The sequence below is a fragment of the Prionailurus bengalensis genome, chromosome B2 (genome assembly GCF_016509475.1).
Source record: "Prionailurus bengalensis isolate Pbe53 chromosome B2, Fcat_Pben_1.1_paternal_pri, whole genome shotgun sequence".
NCBI classification, from domain to species: Eukaryota; Metazoa; Chordata; class Mammalia; order Carnivora; family Felidae; genus Prionailurus; species Prionailurus bengalensis.
Window position 1 is genome coordinate 143,999,273 of NC_057349.1, and position 19,917 is coordinate 144,019,189.

Sequence of the window (19,917 nt, forward strand, 5' to 3'; positions counted from 1 at the left end):
GTCACTTTGTATATACTGAGGAGAGCTCCCTTTTCTCACGTGGGCTTTCGGGGCCCAGTCTAATTTAGGTGGGCTCCGCATTCAGTGCTCAACACGAGAGTGAGAACAAGCTTAGGTCGGTGAGCGGAGTGCGGTCCGAGCACTGTGAGCTGTTTTCTGTGGTTTGGAAGTGAAAGCGGCCTGTCAGGACTTTACCTCTTAGCTGTTCACGGGTCTTTACCCCTCCCCTGCTTCTCACACCTTCGGTGGGGCATCTGCTGGTGCTGAGGGCACTGTCTGCTGTCCCTGCTGGGGCGGCGGGTGGGGGAGAGGGGTGGGGGCGGCGTGGAGGCGGCCGAGTTGCTCCAAGTCCGTGACTCTGCTTGGGTTCTAGCTCCTGATTCTCCTGGGGTTCGTTTGTTTTCTCTCAAGTTTATTCGTTTATTTTGAGAGGAAGAGAGCCAGTGGGGGAGGGGCAGAGAGAGGGAGAGAATCCATGCCGCCAGCAAGAGCCCTACGTGGGGCTTGAATCTCAAACCGTGAGATCATGACCTGAGCCGAAGTCGGAGGCTTAACTGACTGAGCCCCCCCCCCCCCAGGCGCCCCCCTCGTGGGGTTCTTGATCTGCGTGCTTCTCAGAAGTGCTGAGAGCAGGGAGAGCCCTGGGATGCCGGCGGGGGGTGGGGGGGGCAGGGTGGCTTTTGCTGCCTCACCCTGCTTTCTCCTCCTCTTTGTGTAGGTCTTGGTAGCCAAGCTTCTCCTGTAGTTCTCTCCCCCATCATTAAATGAAAAATCCAAAGCAAAATGTAAACCGGATGCCTTACTCTTCCCCCTGCCCCCACCTGCCCCTCCCTGGGGCTCTGGCCCTCCTTCCCCTTTCAGGCTCCTTTCCCTTCAGCAGAGACTGGTGCCCCCCCTCCCCGCCCTGCAGAAAGTCTCCCTCTCTGCCGTCTCCCCTGCAGAGTCTTCCCTGGATTCCGCACGAGCATCCCTGAGCCTCTGGCCTTCCCGCTTTTGCTCCTGTCCTGTAGGTCGGGTCCAGCACCCTCCTCTTCCCTCTGCCTGGCTCCTCCCCTTCACCCCTGAGACTCTGTTCAGCTGGCATCCCCTCTGGCTTCTGGATCTCTGCTGACGGGCTGGTGCCGTCGGGGCTCGGGCTCGTCCTGCCTGTTAGAACCCCGAGCGCCATGTGGCCGTGCTCCTGGCCTGTCCCCCTCACGGGTGGCTGCTCCGGTCCGAGGACCGTGTGTGGCTCTCCTGTGCTGCCTGTGCCTGGAGCCTCCGTGCTACTTGCAGTGGAGTTTGAGTTCTTTGGTGCTGCTCCTGGAGGCACCTTAAAAACGGAGTCTGCGGGCACCTGGGTGCTCAGTCCATTAAGCGTCTGACTCCTGACTTCGGCTCAGGTCACCATCTGGTTCATGGGTTCAAGCCCCGAGTCAGGCTCTGTGCTGACACTGTGGAGCCTGCTTGGGATTCTTGTTCCCTCTCTCTGCCCCTCCCCCACTCACTCTCTTCTTCTCAAATAAACTTAAAAAAAAAAAATAGGGAGTCTCATCATTCCACACAATTGACACGTTCTGCCTCTGCAAGAGGAAAAGGACACCCGGGAACCCCACATCTCCCTGGCCGAGGGGTGTCCTAACGACCCTCGGGGTCCTGATCAGATAGAAGTGACTTGATTCCAGTCCTTGCTCTTAGAATGTTTGAATCTTCTTTGTAGTTTAATCAATGACATTTTTAACACGAGAAAGATCATGACTGGAAATCCTCTTGAAATGATCAGCTTAAAATTAGCCTTTCTCTTTATATCTTTCAAGTAGCTTTTCCCTGAGAGGTGAAAGTTCGTGTCATTTGTGATCCCCTTTGGAATACTTTTTGAGGAAGAAGCAAAGCCTGTTACTTTGAAGCATCTGGTGTAATTTTTCCGTAAACTTGTCTGAAAATCCAGGGCAATCTAATTAAAACGCTAAGTCCCTTTGGCCGCACAAGGTGCTGTATTCCCAGGCTCTGAGATGAGGACGCGGGTGTCTTTGGGGCCCTCACCCTGCCCACCACCTTCTCCAGCAGCAGTTACTAAGGACCCGCAGCCCTACCAGGTAAGTGCTAGTGTCCCCACCTTTCGACGACGAAGCAGAGGCCGAAGCAGGCTTTGGTGGGTGCAGAACTTGCGGGCAGTGACCCACAGCCTCTGCTGGTGGCCCTGCACCGTCACTGGGTCTCTGGAACACCACGGTGCCTACACAGTGTCAGCTGGGGGTCCGCCCTGGGCAGCTCGCACACACAGGCTTTCATGCACCCCAACCCCGCCGCCTGAGCTCTTATCATTTGCCTTCACCCCTTTTCCTAGAGAGAAATACATGGTCCTAACATTTGGGAAAGAGCACAGGGGGAGCTGGGCTCAGCCTGCTTTTTTGATTTTTAGGTTAATTAAAAAAATTTTTTATTTTTTACATTTATTTTTGAGAGAGCACGAGCAGGGGAGGGGCAGAGAGAGAGGGAGGCACAGAATCGGAAGCAGGCTCCAGTCTCCGAGCTGTCAGCACAGAGCCCAATGCGGGGCTCAAACTCATGGTGCTCCTGTACATTAAAAAAAAAAGGGGGGGGGGCGGAGGCGCCTGGGTGGCTCAGTTGGTTGAGCATCCGACTTCAGCTCAGGTCATGATCTCGCAGTCTGTGAGTTTGAGCCCCGCGTCGGGCTCTATGCTGACAGCTCGGAGCCTAGAGCCTGCTTCGGATTCTGTGTCTCCCTCTCTCTCTGCCCCTCTCCCACTCGTGCTCTGTCTCTCTCTCTCAAAAAGAAATATTAAAAAAAATTTTTTTAAATACATATCAAGAGCATTAAGAATGAAACATGCATGGGGCGCCTGGGTGGCTCAGTCGGCTAAGTGTCCGACTTCAGCTCAGGTCACGAACTCACAGCCAGTGAGTCCGAGCCCCGCGTCGGGCTCTATGCTGACAGCTTGGAGCCTGGAGCCTGCTTCGGATTCTGTGTCTCTCTCTCTCTCTCTCTCTCTGCCCCTCCCCTGCTCGTGCTCAGTCTCTCACCATCAAAAAATGAATAAACGTTAAAAAAAAATTTAAATACGTTGCAGAGAACAGAAGAGAAAGCAGGCACTTGTTCTGTCCCTGCCTTAATGTCATTTTGGACTTGCTCTTTAAGACATTTATGTGTGCACACCGTACGAGTCTTAGAGTGCATATTCTTTCATCCACAAAGACTCGCTAAGCACCACAGAGACTTGCTGGGCATGGGGCACTGTCCCAGGGCGGGGTGGGGGGTGGTTACGAGAGCACAGAAAGGTGGTGCTGAAAGGGCACGTCAAGGGTAACTCAGAGCCAGCAATGGAGAAAACGAAAGAACGGGGTAGTTTGTGACGTTAGAGTGTCCAGGGGGCTCACGGAGGTACTGTGTGAGCAGAGACCTGGCGGGAGAATAAGCCTAGGATGCCTGCGGGGAGGTCTCCAGGCAGGGCTGCAAAGGCCCTGGGGCAGGGGAGTGCTGGCTGCCCAGGTGGGTGTGGTGGGAGCAGAGGGCTGGGCGGCAGGGAAGCGAGCATCTGGCCAGGCCCCGGTGATGCTTTTATCAGAGGACTGAAACCAGGGGAGGGTTCGGAGTGGGGGTGGGACATGACTGGCTTGGGTTTTATTTTTTTATTTTTTAAGTTTTGGTTTTAAGTTTATTTAGAGAGTGCGCACAGGCGGGTGAGGGGCAGGGAGAAGGAGAGGCAGAATCCCAAGCGGGTTCCACACCATCAGCACAGAACCCAATGCAGGGGCTCAGACCCATGAACTGCAAGATCATAACCTGAGCCGAAGTCAAGAGTCGGACACTTAACCGATGGAGCCACCCAGGCACCGCTAGGTTTGTATTTTCATTCCAGTTTAGGTTTTATCTATTTTTTTATTTTTTTAACGTTTATTTGTTTTTGAGAGACAGTGCGAGCGGGGGAGGGGCAGAGAGGGGGGAGACACAGAATCTGAAGCAGCTCCAGGCTCTGAGCCATCAGCACAGAGCCCGATGCAGGGCTCAAACCCACAAACCAACAGTGAGGTCATGACCTGAGCTGAAGTTGGATGCTTAACCGAGGGAGCCACCCAGGTGGCCCTAGGCTTGTATTTTAATTCCAGTTTAGGTTTTGAAGGGGTGGGCTCAGGCCTTGTGCGGCTGAGGGCAACCGGTTAGGAGGCTGTTGGGATCACGTGGGGCTTGGAGCCGGCATTGCAGCAGTGGGCAGCCAGGTGCCTTTTGACAGCAGAGCCCCTGTGACTCCCTGAGCGCGGGGTCTGAGAGCAAGGGGTTGCGTGTCTGTGGCCTGAGCAGGTGGAGGTGCAGGGTCACCCTATGAATGCGGGGTCTTCGGTGCCTGTGAGCAGAGGACACTGTTTTCATTGCGATAGTGTCTGTCATTTATGGGTGACGAGGGAAGAGGTGTTCAGGGGAGGCAGAAGAAGGTGCGTCTCTCCCAAGGCCCCTGGGGTAGGCAGAGGGCCAGGCTGGTCGGGTTCTGCCACCAGATCTCCGACCCCCCCCCCCCCGCCCACAGCTGGGCCCCTTCACTAGTTGTCATGCGTCCCCACCCTGGAGCCTCCGGCCGGTTCTGATGTGGTTAGTGTATTGTCCAAGGAATGCTTTGGTTTTAAGAGAGGGTTCTAGGGGGAGAAAACCAAGGGGCTGTTGCTACATGGGTGAGGGAAGTTCCTCCAGGAGAGGCTGGGTTGCTCAGATGCCAGTGCCCCGAGGGACCAGACCGAACAGCAGACGCCCCTGCTCTGGGCACATCCGACCTCGGCATCATCTTGGCTTCTCCGCTGGCACCCAGGGGAACGGCTGCCAGTCACTTTGTCCCACCCCCTGGGGACTGCGGTGCCAGCAGGAAAGGGTGTGGGGCCTGGAGTCCAGGCAGTGCTCTCCTCCCCCCGCCATGCCCGCTGCATCCCTTGGAGGAAGGGGACCGTGTCTGAATCCCCACAGAGTGGCCGAGGCCCTAAGGAGGACTTTCTTGCCGCAGAGCTCAGCCCTGGGGCCTGGGGCCAAAGCTCAGCTCGGAAAGTGCTCCTTTCCGGGCTCCGTGAGGATCCCCCGGCGAACCCAGGGAAGATCACCGGACAAGGAAGTTCTAGTGTTTCCGCACTCCTTGGCTAAATGCCATCATGGAGTCACCCTGCAGTCACATCCGAAGGTATTTCTAAAGGAATCTGAGACACTTGGCTGTTAAGTTACAGGCCAGGTGGGGCTCTTTCAGTATCCCTTAAAATCTTCCCGGATTGGTGATCGTTTACTTCCCCGTAGGTCAAGCTTGTGCTAAAACCCGAGACCTATGCTGGCGTTTGGAAAGAAAGTATGAGAAACTTGTTTGTTTTCCTTACTCCTAAAAATTTCATTTTGGAGCACCTGGGTGGCTCAGTTGGTTAAGTGTTCGACTTTGGCTCGGGTCACGATCTCACAGTTCATGGGTTCGAGCCTGCATCGGGCTCTGTGCTGACAGCTCAGAGCCTGGAGCCTGTTTCGGATTCTGTGTCTCCCTCTCTCTCTGCCCCTCCCTGCTCACACTCTGTCTCTCTGTCTGTCTCTCTGTCAAAAAGAAATAAACATTAAAACAAAACATTGAAACAAAAGTTTCATTCTATAATGTGCATATTAGTACATGAAGCACACTAACTTACCGGGAGATCACACCTGGGTTAATGCTCAGCCCTTTAGTGATAAGAGTAAACCTCACTTGGAGACAGATCACTTCCTTGATTTCAACGTCAGTGTTGAGTTTGGCAAGGATAGGAAAAGCCTTGGGAGGCTGGCTGGAAGCGAGCCCTGCCCGGACCTACAGGCAGGATGCTCGAGGATGCTCATGATGGATGCTTCCGGAAGGGGGTCCCTGTTCTTGGGACGTTCTGGGTGGAGCGCAAGAGGCTTTACCATCTGGCAGGTGGAAGCTCACACACTCCGTGGGGGAGTCCTCCTCTCCCTCCAGACAGGGGTTCAGGACCTTCTATGGCACAAAGCTCAGTGGGCAAAATAATCGTGTCTGATCAAGGTGGTCGGGTGGGAAAGTGCTGGAGCTGGCAGCAGACAGATTTCAAGTACCATGAAATGTCATTCAAAGTGCTTTTTATGTGAGTCTTAGTCACTTCTGTCTGAGGACCGAATCCAAGAGGGTCCCGGGACCTGCGAAGCTCGGGTCCACAAAACCGAAGATGCACGCTTCCAGCCGTGGTGGGAGCCCCCGCCTCCACAGTCCCACGCACCAACTCCACGCGCTGTGGTCTGGCAGCCGGTCCGAGGGCCTCCACGGGGCTTTCCCTGGGTGCCTCACCGGTTGTCAATCCAGGCACACGCAGGCTCGGGTGTGGGTCTCCTGTATGTCTACAACTCCACCGAATCCCTTGCTGCAAACTCCCGTTCCGCCCAGTGCGGAAGGGGAACTCACCACAGTAGCAGGAAAAGTCCGGCACATGCGGGGCTGTCTCCCTGTTGTCTCCCCTTCCTCGCCCCTCGGCCCCCAGCTCTGGGTGCTGGATGCAAATAGCACCCTGGCCTGTGCTCCTGCCTGTCATCCGCAGCCCCAGCCGATCACCACTAGCTTGACTGTGGTTTCTGCAGAGCCGGGACCTCTCCGTGGGCACCCCTTTGTAGCACCATCCAGGGCTGGGCGCCGTGGCTTCCTGGGCTTTGCTGGCCAGCCCACCTGTGCCCCTGCTCCCAGCCACTGTGCCGGGTGGCTTTCTCTGATCCTCTGACATCCGTCCTCCAGTCTTGGTTCCTCCCTTATTCCCATTGTGCTTCTAGTAGCTAGGTTTTTCACGCTGAACCCTAAGGGACCAGACAAGCTTCATTCCCCCACCTTGTCACCGTCACAATCCGTGCCTGTATTGCCCCAACTTAGACCAGCGGGAGCCCTTTCCAGTCCTTCTGACTCTAGTGCTGCTGCTAGGCATAATTTGTAAGTAACGTTCTTAGAAAGTTTCTTCCTCACCTCCCTGGCTTCCATTCAGGGTCACGTCTACAGGGAGCCCCCCACCCCACGATGTCTAGTTCAACTCTTCCCCCCCATCTTATCCCTCTATTGTGCTTCGGTTTTATTTGTAGCACTAATCAGCACCTTACATGCAGTTCATTTCTTAGCTTGTCTCTCCACTAGAATGTCAGCTCCGTGAGGACAAGGTCTTTGTCTCACTTACTGTGGTGTCCCCGGTGTTTCATGATGAATCAGACTCCAGGCCTGGAGCATCTGATGGACGGTCCCTCAGTCCTGTGCCACATGTGGTTGTCAAGAGGAGAGATGGTGGGTGGGGGACGGGGTGCCTTCTTTTCTTTTTACACCATGAAAAGGCAAGAGGGCTTTTGGCTGCTAGGTCAGAAGAAAAGGGTCACAGACTAAAAAGAGAAATATCCTCCCATATTATTTTATCATAAACTAGGACTGCAATTAGTAGGTAATTGAATGCCGTCAGGAAGAGTGACTTTAAATTCACTTGAAACCAACATGATTTTTTTTTTAATTTTTTTTTTATTGTGAGAGAGAGAGAGAGTACACGGGGAAGGGACAGAGAGAAAGGAAGAAAGGGAATCCCAAGCGGGCTCTGTGCTGTCAGGACAGAGCCTGACGTGGGCCTCAATCCCACAACCCACAAGATTATGATCTGAGCCAAAACCAAGAGTCAGGTGCTTAACGGACTGAGTCACCCGGGCGCCCCAAGATGATTTTTACTTTGGCAGAAAATTTGTGCAAATTTAATTGGCCTGTGTTCAGTCAGTACAGTCAGCAAGTAAACGAGTGTATTTACTTAGAACTTCACTTCCCAAGCTGTCCGTGTGAGTAGGTTGTTTCTCATGGATACACTAAGAATTTTTCTGGAAAAGTGTTGGGCACTTGCTTACTTCGCTCTCAAATTCTTCCAGGTCAAAACCTTCTGAGATGGGCAGTCAGCTGCACAGCTTTGCTGCTCGATCATTTTTTTGTTCACGTGTTGGGGGAGGATCTGGAACGGTTTTCTAAGTAAAACTCTATCTCAGCCCACAAGCACGTACCTCCCTCCACAGCTGGAATAGTCATCTGTTGAGTTTCGAGTCTGAATCGCAGTTAGGGTCCTGAATTCCCACAGAAGGTCCCGCATCCTGTCATCTGGCCAGTCCGTTTCGAAGCCCGCGCGTCCGTCTGTCACCAACCCCGGGATCTGCCCATCCACCCCCACCTTTTCGGGTGGTTCCCCTCCGGCTGCTCCCTGATCGGTCTCGATCAAGTGCCCGCCTCGACCCAAGCTGCAGACACAATTCGAAGGACTCGCGGTGCACTTCATTTCTTAGATGTTCTGTTAACTCCACGGACCCAGCTGGATTACCAGGAAGCCTCTGACTCGGTGTCTACCCCCTGCCACCGCGCTGGAATTCCGCTCTCTGCCTAACTTTAGAAGAGACGTGAGATGTGTCACACAATAGAATATTACCTGGCAATAAAAAGGAACGAAGGGCTGATCCGTGCTACCACACGGATGGAAGACCTCATGCTAAGTGAAAGAGGTCAGTCACAAGAGACCGTATGTTGTATTTACCTGAAATGTTCAGAGTGGGCAAATCATGGAGACCTCAGAGAGAGTGGGTTCATGTTGCCGGGGAAGGGGGAGTGTGAGCTGAGGGGACGGGCTTTCTTTTGGGGATGATAAAAGCGCTCTAAAACCAGACGGTGGTGATGGTCACACCATTCTGTGAATGTACCCAAACCCACTGGATTGTATGCTTTAAATGTATGAATATTATGGTACATGAATTATATCCCAGCAACAACGTTTTTTTTTTTTTTTAATTTTTTTTCAATGTTTATTTATTTTTGGGACACAGAGAGACAGAGCATGAACGGGGGAGGGGCAGAGAGAGAGGGAGACACAGAATCGGAAACAGGCTCCAGGCTCTGAGCCGTCAGCCCAGAGCCTGACGCGGGGCTCGAACTCCCGGACCGCGAGATCGTGACCTGGCTGAAGTCGGACGCTTAACCGACTGCACCAACCAGGCGCCCCCCAGCAACAACGTTTGAAACGACAGGAGTCATAAAAAACACCACCTGATGACTGATTTCAAAGTCTTTGCTCACTGTATCACTGGGAACATCCATGTAGAAATTCTATTTAGAGGGGGTGAGGGGTTGGGCATGTGTCTTCCCTAACTGCATTGTGGCCCCCAGCGAGGAGCTAGGCAGCTTATAGAGAACACACATCAGGGGCCCTTGACCTTCCTCGCCCATCCTGCCGGTGCCTTTTCTGATTTAGGCTTGTATCTATTTCCACATTTTTGCATAATTTATGTGTCTTAGCTACATCACATCCTTTGTGGAATATAGGCAAGTAGAATGAACACACATACACACAGGCATTCCTGAAGGCTGCACACAGGTAATAACTTCATCGAATCTTCCATTTCCCCTGTGAAGCACCTCCCAGATAGCCATGGTTACTCCTCTTCCATGGTTTGGGAGAGGCAACTACCTCTGAGTTCTGGAGTGAATTGGCCACTAGGTGACCTAGGCCCCCCCAGAGACAAAGGAAAGGAGACTTGGGTACGGGTGACTCTCCACACTGAATTACCAGCGGTCTGGCTTGGAACGGGGCACTCTAATGTTTGTGCTTTTTGCCTGAGAATCAAGTTTCAGAATGCCATTAGAAAAATCTAGTAGGTTGACACATTTATATCACGTAGATCTAATATTTTTGGTGAAGCCTTGTAGTGACTCTACCCTCAAGATAATTAGCCACCTCTTAGACAAATTCTGTACTTTTAGGAAGGTTATCAAAATTCAAGAAGGCGTGATTTCAGTTACCTCCAAGGGAAAGATGACAGAAGAGGGTAATGAGTATAATCATTAGAACCATTTATTAAAAGCAGAAAAGCCACGTAATGGCACCAAAATCCAGAAACCAAAAAGGGTTTTCCACTGGTCAACTGTTTTCTCTGGTGGCCTCTCTAGGCCCGTTCTACAGGAATATCCTTTTAAAAATACTCAACGGGCAAAAAGATTAATGTCCCAAATTCCCCTTCTTCTCCCCTTGATTCTATCCGGATACTTTCATAAAGAAGGTTAACAGGCTTGTTTTCTGTCTTTCTCCTTGAACTTTTCTTTTTGGCTTTTCTTCGCATTTGACTATCATTCTTGAGACGGGCCTTCCTTCCCTCCTTACCAACCCTTGCCAGATGTGTCCCCCTAATCCTGACTCTCGTTTGCTCTCTCTGAGGGGGAACCGGAGGCCCTGGCGGCAGGGGCATGTTGCCGACAGACGATGCTTTGGCATCACAGACAGGTGGCAATTGTCGGGAGACTCAAGTTACTGGAAAGTGTTTGAGGAAATCATCCCGATATCATCCCTGTGTCTGTCAAAGCAAAACCAGAATTACGTTGAGTAAAATGTCTCTCAAAAGTCCACACTTGGTGGGGGCGCCTGGGTGGCTCAGTCGGTTGAGTGTCTGACTTCAGCTCAAGTCATGATCTCACGGTTCAGGAGTTCAACCCCCGAGTCAGGCTCTGTGCTGACAGCTCAGAGCCTGGAGCCCGCCTCAGATTCTGTGTCTCTCTCTCTCTCTCTCTCTGCCCCTCCCCCACTCACTCTAGCAACAAAACAGAGCCAGAACATAAGCTTTTCTTTGGTCTTTAGAGCTTTCTTTATGTTATGATAACTTTTATGTGCTTCCCTTTTTGTCGTGTCTCTGTTAGCAATGCAGAAGGAGCCCACCTCTCAGTGCCCCTGGAAGGAGAAAGAGACGGTTGTGATTGGCTGTCTTCGTTGTCAATCATGTTGGGGCATAAAAGAGGGAGACAGGTCGCCTCATGGGAGGGGAGCTATTGGTTGGGCCGGGTCGCCTTTGTCCACCCTCGTAAGGCCATCGGTCCCCCAATCTCTGCTTGTACCTCTGGAACACTTCAAGGGGAAACACTGGTGGAGGGGTGTGAGCAACTGGGGTGATAGCTGAACAGGGTGATGTTATCTTGTGTGGAAAACAAAGGGACTTCATTAAAACCCCTTTTGAGTGCTGCCCCTTAGAAATTCAGAATCTCTCGGGGCGCCTGGGTGGCGCAGTCGGTTAAGCGTCCGACTTCAGCCAGGTCACGATCTCGCAGTCCGGGAGTTGGAGCCCCGTGTCGGGCTCTGGGCTGATGGCTCGGAGCCTGGAGCCTGTTTCCGATTCTGTGTCTCCCTCTCTCTCTGCCCCTCCCCCGTTCATGCTCTGTCTCTCTCTGTCCCAAAAATAAATAAACGTTGAAAAAAAAATTAAAAAAAAAAAAGAAATTCAGAATCTCTCATTTGCTGACTTTTTAAAACAGCCTATTTAATTTGGTTAGTAATTAAGGTAAGGGGATCTTCCCTGGTCTTTTTTTTTTTTTTTTTAAATATTTTTAATCTTTATTTTTGAGAGAGAGAGAGAGAGGGAGAAAGAGTGTGTGTGTGTGTGTGAGCAGGGGAGGGGCAGAGAGAGAGGGAGACACAGAATCGGAAGCAGGCTCCAGGCTCTGAGCTGCCAGCAGAGAGCCCAACGCGGGGCTGGAACTCACAAACCGCGAGATCATGACCTGAATCGAAGTCGGATGCCTAACCGCCTGAGCCGCCCAGGGACCCTTCTTCCCTGGTCTTTTGGGTAAAATTCCCCTAAAAAGAGATAAAAATGCAACTTCTTACAGAAGCAGGGAAACAAAAGAAGACAAATCATTAGAATGATTTCCACGTTTGGAAAACTGAAGTCGCCACTTGAGGGCACCAAAAAATAAGAAATCTAAAGGGGCTTTTCTCGTTGCCTAAAGGTGGAGTCATTTAAAACTCCATTTTTTTCCCAAATGGAGGGAGAGATGCTACTTTTTGAAATAGGTTTTGATGTATTTTTGTTCTCCGGAGAGTCTGTGACCCTTGTCTCTCTTCCTCGGCCTGCGACAGACATCATTGCTCACACTAGGGCTTAAACCAGTTTAAGAAAGCTTTCGGAGATAGTTGAAAGAACGGCTTCCTGGGGGCTGTTTGGTGGGACTGTAAATATCCATAGCTCTGGCCTGGAGGACCAGGCGTCGAGTGTCTCTTTTAAGATAGACTGGACGTTCAGGGACTGATGCTGGCCAGGACGTCCACGCTGGGGCTGGCCTGGGGCCTGGGGAGGAAGGCTCAAATGGGAGTTGCTTGACATGGTGCTCAGACCCAGGCAGTGGAGAGCCCAGAGGGTCCGAGGATGTGCAGGAGAGGGGGTCTGCTCTGCTTCCTGGCTGGGACCCCGGGTGGAGGGGCCCTGGGACGGCCTGCTTTGTTGGCAGGGCTGAGAACATCCTGCCGGGGTAGCGGTGGGACGGGGCAAGGAGACGAGCCTGAGCCAGGCCAGGTGGGCATGCGGAGGCCCAGAGGCCGGAGGCTCGGGGGACAGCCTGGAGGAGGGGGTAAGGGAGGGGACAGCCTGGGGGAGGGCGGTGGCAGTGGTGGTGCCCTGGGGCCTTGCTGCCGGTGGCAAAGGGCGAGCCCCACGCAGGCTGCCGGGAAAGGGGACTCCACTGACAGCCCGCCAGGGCTCAGGGATGCCCCAGCGACCTCGCTGAAACTTCCTCGTCCACCGGCAGGCCACCAGTCATTCTTCCCGCCCCTTCACATGGGGGTCTGACGCGCCGCGGCCTCGCAGCTCTGCAGCTCGTCACCCTCTTGCCGTTTGCTCTTGCCCGGCAGTCCCCAGCTGCCACCCACCTTGGTGTTTGCCTCCCCGACAACCTGACTCAACACGGCCCCTAAGGCCCCAAGGTCGCTTAGCTGCCTTGCACGTAGCATCTGCCCCTGCCCCTTCAGGGGTGGGAGGGAGAGGGCTCTTCGGTATGGAGCTGAGATTTGAAAGGACCGAACTGAAAGTCATCTTCTTGCCTTCTTACCCGAAGGAAACTAGTTAAACCGGAAGAGACGGGTACGGTTGGGGCGCCGAGATTAAGGCTGTTTCCAGGACAAAGTAGGTAAAGGGAATTTGAGAGCAAATCAGCTCACTTCTAGGAAATTAAAGGCGGATGTGTGTCTGCGTATCTGGAATCAGAGCCAATCCGTTTCCGTCCGATTCGCTTCCCATTGAACTTGTCTGGGCCGCTTTTGACTTGTGAGTCTTGTGTGACCCGAGCGACCCCCACCTCTGCGGCACCACCCAGAGAGCTGGCCCCACGTTGCTAGTGGGATGGAGGCTCGGGAGGAGAGTCACCTCTTTGTGGGTTGGACAGTGCCCCCTTCAACTGCACCTCCACCCGGAACCCCATGATGTGAAATTACTTGCAAACAAGGTCTTGGCAGAAGTAATTAAGGGTCAAGCTGAGGTCATACTGGAGTCAAGTGGGCCCTAAGTCCAATGAGAGGGTCCCTGTAAGAGGCAGAAAAGGACACACACAGGGACCGGGGGAAGGAGGCTGTGGAGACGGAGGCAGGGGTTGGGGGACATCCAGGGACACCAGGAGCCAGCAGAAGCTGGAAGAGGCAGGGGAGGACCCTGTCCCAGACACTCCGGAGGGAGTGTGGCCCTGCTGGCACCTTCTGTCCTCTGGAGCTCTGGGAGAAGACATTTCTGTTGTTTTAAGCCACCCAGTTTGTGGTCCTTTGCCACGGCAACTCTAGGAAACGCACACACTCTCCAGTATAATTGTGGTGAGAACGAGCCCAGCCTTAGCAATTCCAGGCTCAGCTAAGAGCACACAGACCCTACATCCCGATATCCAGACGTCCCCAAACAAGCTCCCCTCTATCAAAAAAAAAAAAAAAAAAAAAACGCACAAAAACACAGCAAATGTCGGCGGGGATGGGGAGAAATTGGAACTCTCCCATGTTGTTGGTGGGCATGTAAAATGGCTCAGCCCCCGTGGAAAGGAGTTTGGTGGTTCCTCAAAGAGTTACTCGTGGGACTCGGGTCGGATTGGGCAATCCCACTCCTTGGTATACACCCCCCAAGCGGGACTCCCAGCGTGTTCCCAGCTGTATTGCTCGCCGTCGCCGAAAGGGGAGGAACAAACCAAGTGTCTGTCGACTGAAGAAAGGATAAACCAAACGCGATGTTACCTACGCCGAATATGATTCAGGTTTAGGAAATTCAAAACATTTGTCAATGTTTATTTTTGACACACACACACACACACACACAAACACACACACACAGAGTGTGAGTGGGGGAGGGGCAGAGAGAGAGGGAGACACAGAATCCGAAGCGGGCTCCAGGCTCCGAGCCATCAGCACAGATCCCGACGCGGGGCTCAAGCCCACGAACTGTGAGATCATGACCTGAAGTCGGATACTCAGCCCACTGAACCACGCAGGCGCCCCTACCCTTAGGAAATTCAGACACGTACTACAACGTGCATGACCCTGGACAACAAACATTCTGCTGAGTGAAATAAGCCAGACCAAGAACAAATACCGTGTGCTTCTCCTTACGGGAGGCACCCAGAGTGGGGAAACTCCCAGAGACCGAAGCAGGGTCGAGGTCACGGGCGCTGGGGCAGGAGTGGGGGCGTTAGTGTTCCTCGGGGACACAGTTTCTGTTTGGGAAGTTGAAAAAGTTCTGGAGACGGATGGTGGTGGTGGCAGGAAGGGCAGTGGGACTGTCCTGAATGCTGCTGAACCGGGCGCTGAAAAAAGGTTAAAACGGTAAATTTTAGGTTATGTCTACACGCGCCCCGCTGCTGAACTCTTAACTGTGCTCTGTCCTTCTCCCTTGACAGATACACCTTTGTAACAACTGGAGGGCCAGGGCCAGGGGTGGGTTTAGAATTCTGGGACACTCTGGAGCCGTGTGCCGGGATGTGGCCGTGCAGGGGGAGCTGGCCCCTGGCCTTCGTCCTGCCCTCCTCTCTTCCTGAACTTGGCCCCATCCCTCTCCATGGGCCGTGAGGGGCCTCGCTGACGTGTGTGACACGTGCTTACCCCAGGAGGCACACTCATTGCAAACGGCACACTTTGGGGGTGCCTACCGGCAGTGTAGCTCGTCCTCAGGGGGCGGACCCAGGGTTGAGGGCTGTGCAGGCCCCGGGAGCAGTCCCCACTCTGCACGCGCACTAGACTTTTCAGTAACGCTGAGCGCTGTCTGGCTGATGACGCCCAGAGCGTGAGCTGTCGGAGGAGCGCCACAGGCCAGGCGCACGACTTGGGGCCCACAGACTATGGCAGATGGCACGTGATGGAAGAGAGCCACTAGGGGCCTTCAGAGTGTGGGGCTCAGGACAGGGCCCCACGTAAGCAGGCCTAGTTATCCGGTATTGGATAATTTGGGACACCCGCTGCCGTGGTGAGGCTTGACGTGGCCTTGGAGAGGCTACCGGAACTTGATGTGGATCCTCATCTGGCCTCTCGGCCACGCAGAACCCAGGCTCCTTCCACACGGGGGGATAGTACACGTCAGGAGGCCTCACTCTGCTGGCCCACCTTTCTCCGGGCTGTGGGCGTCTGCCCTGGGTGCAGCCAGCCGCTCTGCCGGGTCCTGACTTGGCCTCAGTTGCTGGTGGCAAGAGGGAGCAGGGACCCTGAGAATCTGTGCTCTGGTCGGGGTGGCGGTTGGGGAGGCCGAGAGCCCCCAGGGTGGCAGGACCGCACCCCGGTCCTGGGCGAGATGCGAGTGAAGGAGCGGCTTGGTAGAGGCGGGAGCTCTGACGGAGCTAATTCTGCTGCACGATTTTAGCATCAGGCAGTTGTTTTTGGCATCCTAACTTAGCCTGGATTTTTCTGTCCTGGAGATTCTGTGAGCTAGCTAATATCCTTGTACTAAATCCCCTTTCTACTCAGATCAGCTGGAGTCTATTTCTGTTTGCAGTTAAGAACCCTCACTGTCCTTGGCTCGTGTGAAGTTTAGGGCCAGCCGTGCCTGCTAAGTACCTTTTAGGTGTACCGACTACTGCTTCTGAGAACGTTCCTAAAACCTCGATGGGGAGAAGGGTACCCCCCCCAATGCAGCTCTTCTTTTTAAAATTTATTTATTTTGAGAGAGAGGGAGAGAGCATGAATGTGTGAGCAGGGGAGGGGCAGAGAGAAAGCGAGAGAGGGAGAAAGAGAATCCCGAGCAGGCTCCGCACTGTCAGCTCAGAGCCCCGCGTGGGACTCGATCCCACCAACGCTGAGATCATGCCCGGAGCCAAAATCAAGAGTCAGACGCCTAACCGAATGAGCCATCCAGGCGCCCCCCCACCCCCCCTTCAATGCAACTCTTAAAAGGAAAGTCCTCCAACAACCCAAGACTTCACTGACAGATAAGTGGATAAGCAAAACGTGCTGCATACACATCCCATTCCATGTGATGGCATATCATTGGGTTCGAAGAGGAAGGCAGTTCTGACACCTGCCACGATGTAGAGGAACCTTGAAGACGTGCTAAGTGAATCCAGCCAGACACAGAAGGGCAAATACTGTCTGCCCCCACTTTCGTGAGGTCCTTAGACTAGTCAGGCTCATAGGACAAGGATCAGAGCTTGCCAGGGGCGGAGGAGAGAGAGGGAGGGAGAGTTAATGTCTAATGGGGACAGAGCGTCAGTGTGGGAAGATGCAAAATAAAACGCTGAGGACGGTCCACTCATGTGCCCGCTCACTGGGACCGAAACGTTGCTGCTGGTCGGGGCGGGCAGCCTGACTAGCCAACTGTTACTTCAGGACTCATTGTGGATGGGGCTGCGGCAGTGAGGTTGTGGGTGCTCGTTCATGCGGGTGCCATGTGTCCATCACCCCAAAGCTTGAGGAAACTTGAGAGTCGAGAGGTTGGCAGAGGTCTGCGGTGGGGAGAAGGTGTGCCTGGGGGCTCTCACCCTGGCTTCCAGAATCGGAAACCAGAATGCATGCAGGAAAGGGGCAGGGCTACAGGGGTGGACCTGTGTGTGTGTGTGCGGGAGAGAGAGAGAGAGAGACAGACAGACAGACTAGGGAGACTAGTGATGAGGTCACATAGCCTCTTGCTGGTTTGTGATGGCTCACAGGAAAACATCTTTCTGGAGAAACAGACTGGGGACAGAGTCCCAGATCCTCTCTTGTGGAGGGAAGCTAGGCACAGGACACAAAGATTTTCTAGTATTCCCAATATTCCGTCTTCTCTCCACTGTACCTTGAAGTCTCCTCTCCAGACCCCTGCCTGCACTGCTCAGTAACCTAATGAAGTTACAGGGGGAAAAAAAGAGAGGCTGCAATTTGCCAAGATGGGAAGAATCAGGCACGTATTTGCGGAGCGATGTCGCCACTGACAGTGACTGGGTACATGACGGCAGGCTGGGAAGAGGGAGAGGAGCCACGTGGACCAGCGAGGCGCGGGGTGGCGGGCGTGTGCTGCAGGGTGCGGGGGCGGCCTGGGCAAGACTCAGCCCGGAGCCACCCTGCTTGCTGCTGACTGTCCCCGGGGTTGGTCGGTGTCCATAGCGCGGCGAGGCACTCGTCCCCCCATCTGGACAGAACTCTGCCCAGCTCTACCCCCCACCCCCTGTCGAGGGGAGGGCCCCCTGCCCCACAGTCCTCCAGAACGGAGTGGGGAAACCTGGACGTCTTTGGACGGATAAAGGCGTGTGGGGGAAGCCCCTGATCCCGGCTTGAGGGAGGGCAAAACGGAGCCTCTCTGTAACTGCTCAGTTTATATATCGACATGTTATATATGGCGTGTTACACAGCCATCCGCTAAACAGGCCCCGTGGGTAATGATGTCTTGCCTAAGTTTTCTACCTTCTTACTCTTTCTGGCCGCAGGACATTTTGTTTTCGTGTTAGTTAAAAAAAAATTTTTTTTATGGATATATAATTTGCATACAAAGAATTAACACATTTTAAGTCTACAGGTCGATGACTGTCCATGAATTTGTAAACCTGTATAAGGACCCCCCTCCCCCATTCAAGATGTAGAAGCAGACATTGTACTCTTTGACATGTATTTTTTTTCTTTTCTAGTTCCTTCATGTGAGTTCCTTGAACACAGTTTAGAACTACATTTTATTTTATATGTAGTGTTTTGTATAGCTGTTTCAGTAGTTGCTTTCATATATATACGTATAAATCCACTGCTACTCACATCATCTTTTTTTGAATTCAAGTATAATTAACGTACAGGGTTATATTAGTTTCAGGTGCACAATACAGTGATTCAACAACTCTATACGTTACTCAGTGCTCATCACGACAAGTGTCCGGTGCATCCCTTCACCTGGTTCCCCATCCCCCCCCACCCCCCCCCCCGCCAGGTATCTTTTGATTGAGATATAATTGACATGCAACTGCATTCGTTTTAGCTGTACAGCATACGATTTGAGATACGTACCTATTGCAACATGATCACCACAATAGGGCTGGTTAACATCCGTCACCACATGTAGGTACAATTTTTTTTCTTGTGGGGAGAGCTTTTAAGGTCTACTCTCCTAGCAACTTTCCGATATACAACGCATTGTTAACTCTGGTTACCTTGCTGTGCCTTACACCCCCAGGACTTAAATATCTAAGAATTGGAAGTTTGTACCCTTTGGCCCCCTTCCCCCACTTTGTCCACCCTTCAGCACCAGCGCTCTGTTTCTAGGAGTTTGGCTTTTTCCCCCACACATAAATGAGATCATATAGTATTAGATTTTCTCTGTTTGACTTGTTGCACTCGACATAATGTCCTCAAGGTCCATCCGTGTTGTTGCAGATGGCAGGATTTCCTTCTTTTTTATGGATGAATATTCGAGTGTGTGTGTGTGTGTGTGTGTGTGTGTGTGTATGTGTGTGTATAAATATAAACGTGCTGTATATGTAAATGTAGCATATATATATATCACATTGTCCTTACCCATTCGTCAATCAGTGATAATTTAGGTTATTTCCATAGAAGCAGACAGTTTAAAAGGATGGCAGCAGGGGCGCCTGGGTGGCTTAGTCAGTTGAGCATCCGACTTCAGCTCAGGTCATGATCTCATGGTCCGTGGGTTCAAGCCCCGCGTCAGGCTCTGTGCTGACAGCTCGGAGCCTGGAGCCTGCTTCGGATTCTCTGTCTCCCTCTCTCTCTCTGCCCCTCCCCTGTTTGCGGGCTCTCTCTCTCATTCTCTCTCAAAAATAAATAATATAAAAAAATGTTAAAAAAAGAATGGCATCAAAGGAGGACTATTTTCTTTCTTTCTTTCTTTCTTTCTTTCTTTCTTTCTTTCTTTCTTCTTTCCTTCTTTTTCTTTCTTCCTTCACAAATCACTTTTCTCCCTAGTCACCACCCCTCCATGTGCACACAAGATTTTTCACTAACACTGAAATGCTTTTGTTTTCTCTGAGCACACAGCAACAGAGGGCCAGGCGGGGGTCCAGAGGGTCCAGAGGGTCGAGGGCGGCTGCTCCCGGCACACAGGACACCCTGTACTCCCAAACACTGATGTGGATTCCTCAGAGCTACCTAAGCAGCGGCCGAAGGACACTTTCTAATATTGTCCTAAGAAGGTGGCAGGGAGTAAAATTCAACTCTGTGTAGGAGTTGTTTGGGGCTGAGCTGTGTGCCCCAAAGATATGTTAGAGTTGTTTGGGGCTGAGCTGTGTGCCCCAAAGATATGTTGAAGTGCTAATGCCCCAGTACCTCAGAATGTGACCTTATTTGGAAATGAGGTCGATGTAGATGTAATCAGTTAAGATGATGGAATCCAGTATGACTGGCGTTTTTAAAAATTTTTTTAATGTTTATTTATTTTTGAGAGAGAGAGAGACAGAGCGTCAGTGGGGGAGGGGCAGAGAGAGAGGGAGACACAGAATCTGAAGCAGGCTCCGGGCTCCGAGCTGTCAGCACGGAGCTCCATGCGGGGCTAGAACTCAGAAATGGCAAGATCATGACCTGGGTCGAAGTTGGATGCTTAACCAACAGCCACCCAGGCGCCCCATGACTGGTGTCTTTATAGGAAGACAGCCACAGGAGGACAATGCCATGTGGTGATGGAGACAGAAGTTGGAGTGACTCTGCTAACATGCCACGGATTGCCAGCGATGACCAAGGCTCACTAGG